We start from the raw sequence: 6,000 nt of genomic DNA, 5'->3' as shown, positions 1-6,000 counted from the left end.
AAACTGAACAGCATGCTTAGTTCACTTATATGGGCTAACAAACGCCCCCAGATTAAGCTAGATACCTTAACTAGATCTAAAGTTGATGGAGGATTAGCCCTCCCTAATTTTAAATTATATTATTATGCTGCGCATCTTGCACATGTTAGACTATGGATCCAGGATAATAGTGCTGATTCTCTTCACTCTGTTTTTATACAACAATTGGTACCAGGCTGCACTCATCTGCAATTACTATTAAGCGATAAGACACCTCCTCGACGTCCTCCTACTCAGGCATTAAAATTTTTGCAGAAAGCACAGGATGTAGTTGGCTTTTCTGAAATGGATCCAGAGACTTCTCTTTGGTATTCAAGCCAGCTAACGGAGCTGCAAGGCATGGATGGTAATCAAGTGTGGGGAGTCAGGGCCCAGGGTATATACTCTGTGGGTCAATTATAGTCTGCTGGGGGTGCTGAAGTCCTTCCAGCAATTAAAAGATGAGTATGCTTTACCCCAATCATACTTTTTTCGGTACTTGCAAATTCGACACGCGATTCAGGCTCAGTTTGGGGATTTCCCTCTGAATCTGACTCCCTCCCCCATTCGTATTTTACTGTCTGCACTTGGACAGCAGAAGGCTGTTTCTCTAATGTATTCACTATTGTTAAACAACCGACATACGGATTCCCTAGCAGCTATCCGTGCTTAATGAGAGCAAGATCTAGGCATTAAGAATGATGATGAGTGGTCTGCGGCTAGAGAACTCCCCCATGTAGCCACTACCTGTGTTAGATTTCAACAGTGAGGATGGCTAGATATGGAGGACATCTGCCCTAAATGCACATATGGAGTGGGTACCTTATGTCATCTAATATGGGATTGCGTGAACGTTCAGAAATTTTGGATTGAGATAAAAAGGGCACTAGAATCTACTGGGATTGCACCCATACTACTGGCACCTAAAATGTGCGTGGTAGGAGCCGATGTAGAAGGAGTTTTTGCCTGATCGGATGTGATATATGTTAAAAATGTATCCGCACTGGCTAAAATAATCATTGCACGTGCATTGATGGCGCCTGCTGGTCCGGAGTTTTCCTCCTTTTGGGCATTAACTAAGTCTTCAATTAAATATGAGCGATATGTTTACATGTGCAGGAACGCTAGCACTAAATTTAATAAAATATTGTCGAAGTGGATGGAATCTCCATATTTTACCGTGGGTGCCACAATATAGAACATACTTGTGAGGTGATTGATCGTAGATACAATACACTAGAAGGTAATTTGTGGAATCAGTAAGAGTATATTAATTTGTATTTGGATGTAAGGTTTGTCTGTCTAGGAGGGGTTAGCATACCTTCGCACTGCATTGGAGTAAAAGGGTGGTAGCTGACAAAACACTAAAATTATTAATATGCATTATGTGTATACTTGAATTGGGTGTTCTGTTGCAGAAATAAGATAATCTTTTGTCTTTTATGAAATACTGTAGCTTAATTAATGTGTTTGATAATATTATTATAAGGGAGGCCATATATATTCTATCCTGGCTCTTGCGCATATATATTCATACACATATATTCACTTAATTAAATAATAAATTATATAAATATAAATTATAATAAAAAAAGAGGAAACATTAAACACATAATTTGTTAAACAACACATAATTAAACTTTTCTTTTTTATCTTTCTTTCACAAATGCAAATGAGCACTTACACAATAGAAATAAATAAATATTTATTGAAGACACTGATATTATTCACATATATGGACTACAATGGATATATATACCAACGGTTACAATATATAATTAAACAATAAAACACAAATCGTGCACAATGGTATAGTTTATAGTATCACTTATAGAGAAAGCAGAGCAGGATACACACAAAACATGTTAATGAAAACAGAATATATATTGGCCTCCTGGAATTAATTAATAAATACAATCAGTAGATGAAGGAGATGTCCTATAAAAATGAAAAAAAAAAAAAAAAGATCCAAAGAAGTTTACATGCAAAGAACACCCAATGGGACTACTAAGTATGCCAAATGAAGATATGTGATAATGTCAAGATGATAAAACGTGTGCATATGTAAAATTGCTAACCTATAAAGCCATTCAAATTTTATTATTATAAGTTTTTTATTAAGAAAACAATAAAGATTACTAAAAAAAAAAAAAGAATAGCTACGGGAATTAGAGGGCGGTGCACTGAGAGGAAGTGGAGTGGCACAGAGCAGCTTGCAGACTTAACCCGTCCCTTTATAAGTATTTACGTACAAATTTATGACTTCTGGTTTCAGTGGCACCCCAGCTACAAGCATTTTTCAGGAACACCTAGCCCTGTGCTCTCCAAGTTCACTCTTATTTGTTGAATTAAGCATTACGTACGTTTCTACAGATGCAGTCCCTCTTAATATTATCACTAATGTGTTTCAAGATTCTTAGTTTTCTAGCTGGCAGTAACAAACATTCTGCTAGGAACCCATGTTATTCCAAATTTATACCATTCTGAGGCAGTCTGTCTTTCTCTCCGACATTAGATAATGGTTGCGTCTAGATTCTCTTCGTGCAGAGGACCTTTCCCATAACCCCCTGGGTCAATGTCACAATCTATTTAGAATAGAAAAGTGTGGCGAGCGAAGCGAGACACCGAGCCCGATGCGTGGTGAGCGAAGCGAGCCCGCGAGGGTCCAGTGCTGCATAAAAAAAAAAAAATACCCCAAACGAACGGAGAACGAAGAAAACATTTAGGAGCTGTAAGGGCGGAAGTTGTCTCCTGCCCACTCGTTTTGTCACGTCCAGGTCCTTTGCACGAAGGAAACATAGACACAACCATTAGATAATGCTATGTATATAACATGGAAGGACACCCTCTATCTATATGATTTTTATAAAATGCAGAGCACATCATAATGACCACCATATAAAGCAGAGAGCATCACAGTGACTTCCATATAATATAATAGGAATGTGACCATCTTAAAATTAAAAGAATTTTTGATTGTATTAAAATATTCCTTCAGCAACAATTAAACCTTTATTAAAAATGATTACTTCAGCATCGATGTAACAACCTAATTGAATGTAATTAATATTATTAGCCCCTTTACAAAAATTACTTTTATAATCTCCATTATTACTTAGCCCTGACATCATGAAATATTTTCTGTACATTAACCCCCTAATTACCTTCTTAGTCTTGTAAAGAAAAAGAAAAAATATGTGGGAGCAAGCAACATGAATACAAGGGAGACCAGCGCTGGGAAGGACTATGGGGCTAATTCAGGTTGGATCGCAAATCGCGATCCACCCAGAATTATTGCGGGGGTGCCACGGGTGCATGCACAGTGTGCCCTACTGCGCATGCGTCCGCATTTTCTGCGGAGGGGGGGTGTGCAGAAAATGCGGTCGCCTCTGCCTGTCAATCAGGCAGAGGCGGGAGGGGGGCGGCAATGCTCCGTTTTCAGGGAGGAAACAGAGCGTTGCGGGGGCAACCTGAATGGTGGGTTGTGTGCGCCGAATGGGGGCGTGTCGGGGGCAGCCGCCATGACAGGTAAGATGGCACCGGGACTAAGCTGTGCCTGCAGGATTCAACCTTAGTTTCTGCTGACAAGCAGAAATTGCGAGGTGATAGCAATTTCTGCTTGTAGCGGGGGGGGGGGGGGGGGGGGGGGGAGGCGCGGGTCAGCATGCTGGGCGGCCTTGCCCAGCACTGGGCGGCCCCCAGCATGCATGCAAAAGAATAGCAAATTATGCTGAATTTGCTATCCTTACTGAATTAGGCCCTATATACAGTGTACATATACAGGGCTGCCGTCAGAAATTGTGGGGCCCAGAACTGACAAAATAGGCAGAGCTCCCTGGGGGTGGAGTTACAATGGGGGCAAAGCAGAGGGGGCAGACTGTAAGTAGTAGTGGTGGATAGCAGGGGGCAGTTTGGGAGTAACTGAAGGGGGGAGCAGGGGGAAAGGATGGGAGTAGCAGTAGTGCAGAGCGGGGGGCAGACTGGGGTAGTAGTTGTGGAGAGCAGGGGGGCAGGCTGGTAGTAATAGAAGGGGGAAGCAGGGGGCAGGATGGGAGTAGTGCAGAGCGGGGGGGAGACTGAACGTAGTAGTGGTGGAGAGCAAGGGGGCAGGCTGGTAGTAATAGAAGGGGGAAGCAGGGGGGGCAGGATGGGAGTAGTGGTGGGAAGAAGTGGTTAGGATGGGAGTGGAAGGGACTCATTCAAACAAAATAAGTTGGAACAAGGATCTCACCTCCTCCTCGATGCAGCTCCTGGGTCCCGGCTGCCGTCAATCCCTCCATGTTGAATGCAGGCTCACACAGGAAGGACAGTCTGTGTGTAAATGATGGGTCCCTGTCCTCCAGCAGCTCACCCGTCTCTTCCCTGCATGGTCCAAAGGAGTTTGGACACAGGGGTGGCCACGGCCTGTGGTAAGGGGGATGGGGCTTCACCTCCGCATTGAAAGGCAGGGGGTGGTCGCAGCCTGCAGTAAGGGGGGCGGGCCCCATTGATCCCCATTGAGCTTGGCGAAGGGGAGCGTGAAGGTCACTGAGGGGATGTCGGGACCAGTCAAACGGGTGCTGATGTGGCATCCCAATCCGCCCCTGCATATATGCCCTGTTCCAGCCACCTACCTCTCACACACATATTCCCCTGCAACCTCCCTATGACACATATATATACTGTAGCCCTGCCTAACCACTGTCATCTGGAGTTTCCCAGTGTGCGTCTTGGTCTGCCATGATCCTGCAAACATACAGATGGAGCTACGCTAGTCGTGTCAATGGAAGGCGTTTCCGTCCGCGTGCCCGGACAGAGACACTCAGAATGGGAGCGTCTCTGTGCACTCCCAGCATGACTAGGCGGACGGATCATCTAGTCACTCCAGGAGTGCACACCTGCAATGGAGCCGCCTCAGATCATCTGAGGCGGCTCCATTGCAGGTGTGCAATCCTGGTGTGCCTTCTCTCTGACTTATGTTAAACATGATGCTTCCTTGTTCCTATGTATTTGTTCATCTATATTGTCATGTTTTTTTTTGTCTCCTCTGTGGCATCAGCCATTTTGTTGAAAACATTTCTATATAGATATCCTTGTTCACAGCTGCAGAGGTGGGTCCCCTCTCTGTCAGGGCCAGGTACTGCAATCCCCACCGATGGAGGCCCTGCACATATACATATGTCCACCATATATATATATAAATATGTTTTACAAAGTTTTGTAATTACACTGCCAAGAACACAGGCAATTTAATTGCCAAATGAGGGGAGGAGAGTGTGAGGCGCTTCATTCGCCTGCAAAGACTGACTGGACGAGATCCATCTGTTCCTGCAGTTTTCGACTGGAATAAAGAACTGCATCATATAATGCAGAGCAATAGCTTGCGCTCTACAATGTGATGTTGTAGAATTTTGGCATTAATGAAGAATATCTTTGACGTTATATTCTCCATTAACCCTTTTATACATAGCTGGGATACTTACATCATGCAGAAATGTTTTTTTGTCCTATATAGTAAATCCCAGAAAATTCAAGCTACACAGACTCTTCCCAACAGGGAAAAGGCACCCAGATATGGTGAACTGTAGTCAACTCACCTTTAATACAGTTATTTATATACCAAAGTGGTACGTGTGATTGTTACATACACCAGCAGATGGCATCGGCACCACACAACAAGGCTATGCCAATTGTCATGAACCTGACTTAAATCTCCTATGTTGTAGTAACCAGCCCTGTGACTTACCTCAGCCTCCTGTCCTTCAGGCCAGGATTTCCTCAGATCACTCATCCTTGCTTCAGAATTCCTTATTGACTTTTTGTTTCATTCTCTGACTCCAGTACATACTGAGCATTCTAGTTTTCAAGCTGCTGTACCTTCTGTGTAAAAGTGGGAACACACTGATAGATATATCTGCAGATCAATTGATCTGCAGATATATCTATGGACGGATCGGGCAGTGTGCTGTGCATACACACTGCCCGATCCATCGGGGACTGACG

This window comes from Pseudophryne corroboree, chromosome 4 (assembly GCF_028390025.1).
Source record: "Pseudophryne corroboree isolate aPseCor3 chromosome 4, aPseCor3.hap2, whole genome shotgun sequence".
Classification (NCBI taxonomy): domain Eukaryota; kingdom Metazoa; phylum Chordata; class Amphibia; order Anura; family Myobatrachidae; genus Pseudophryne; species Pseudophryne corroboree.
This window is presented reverse-complemented; position numbering follows the sequence as displayed.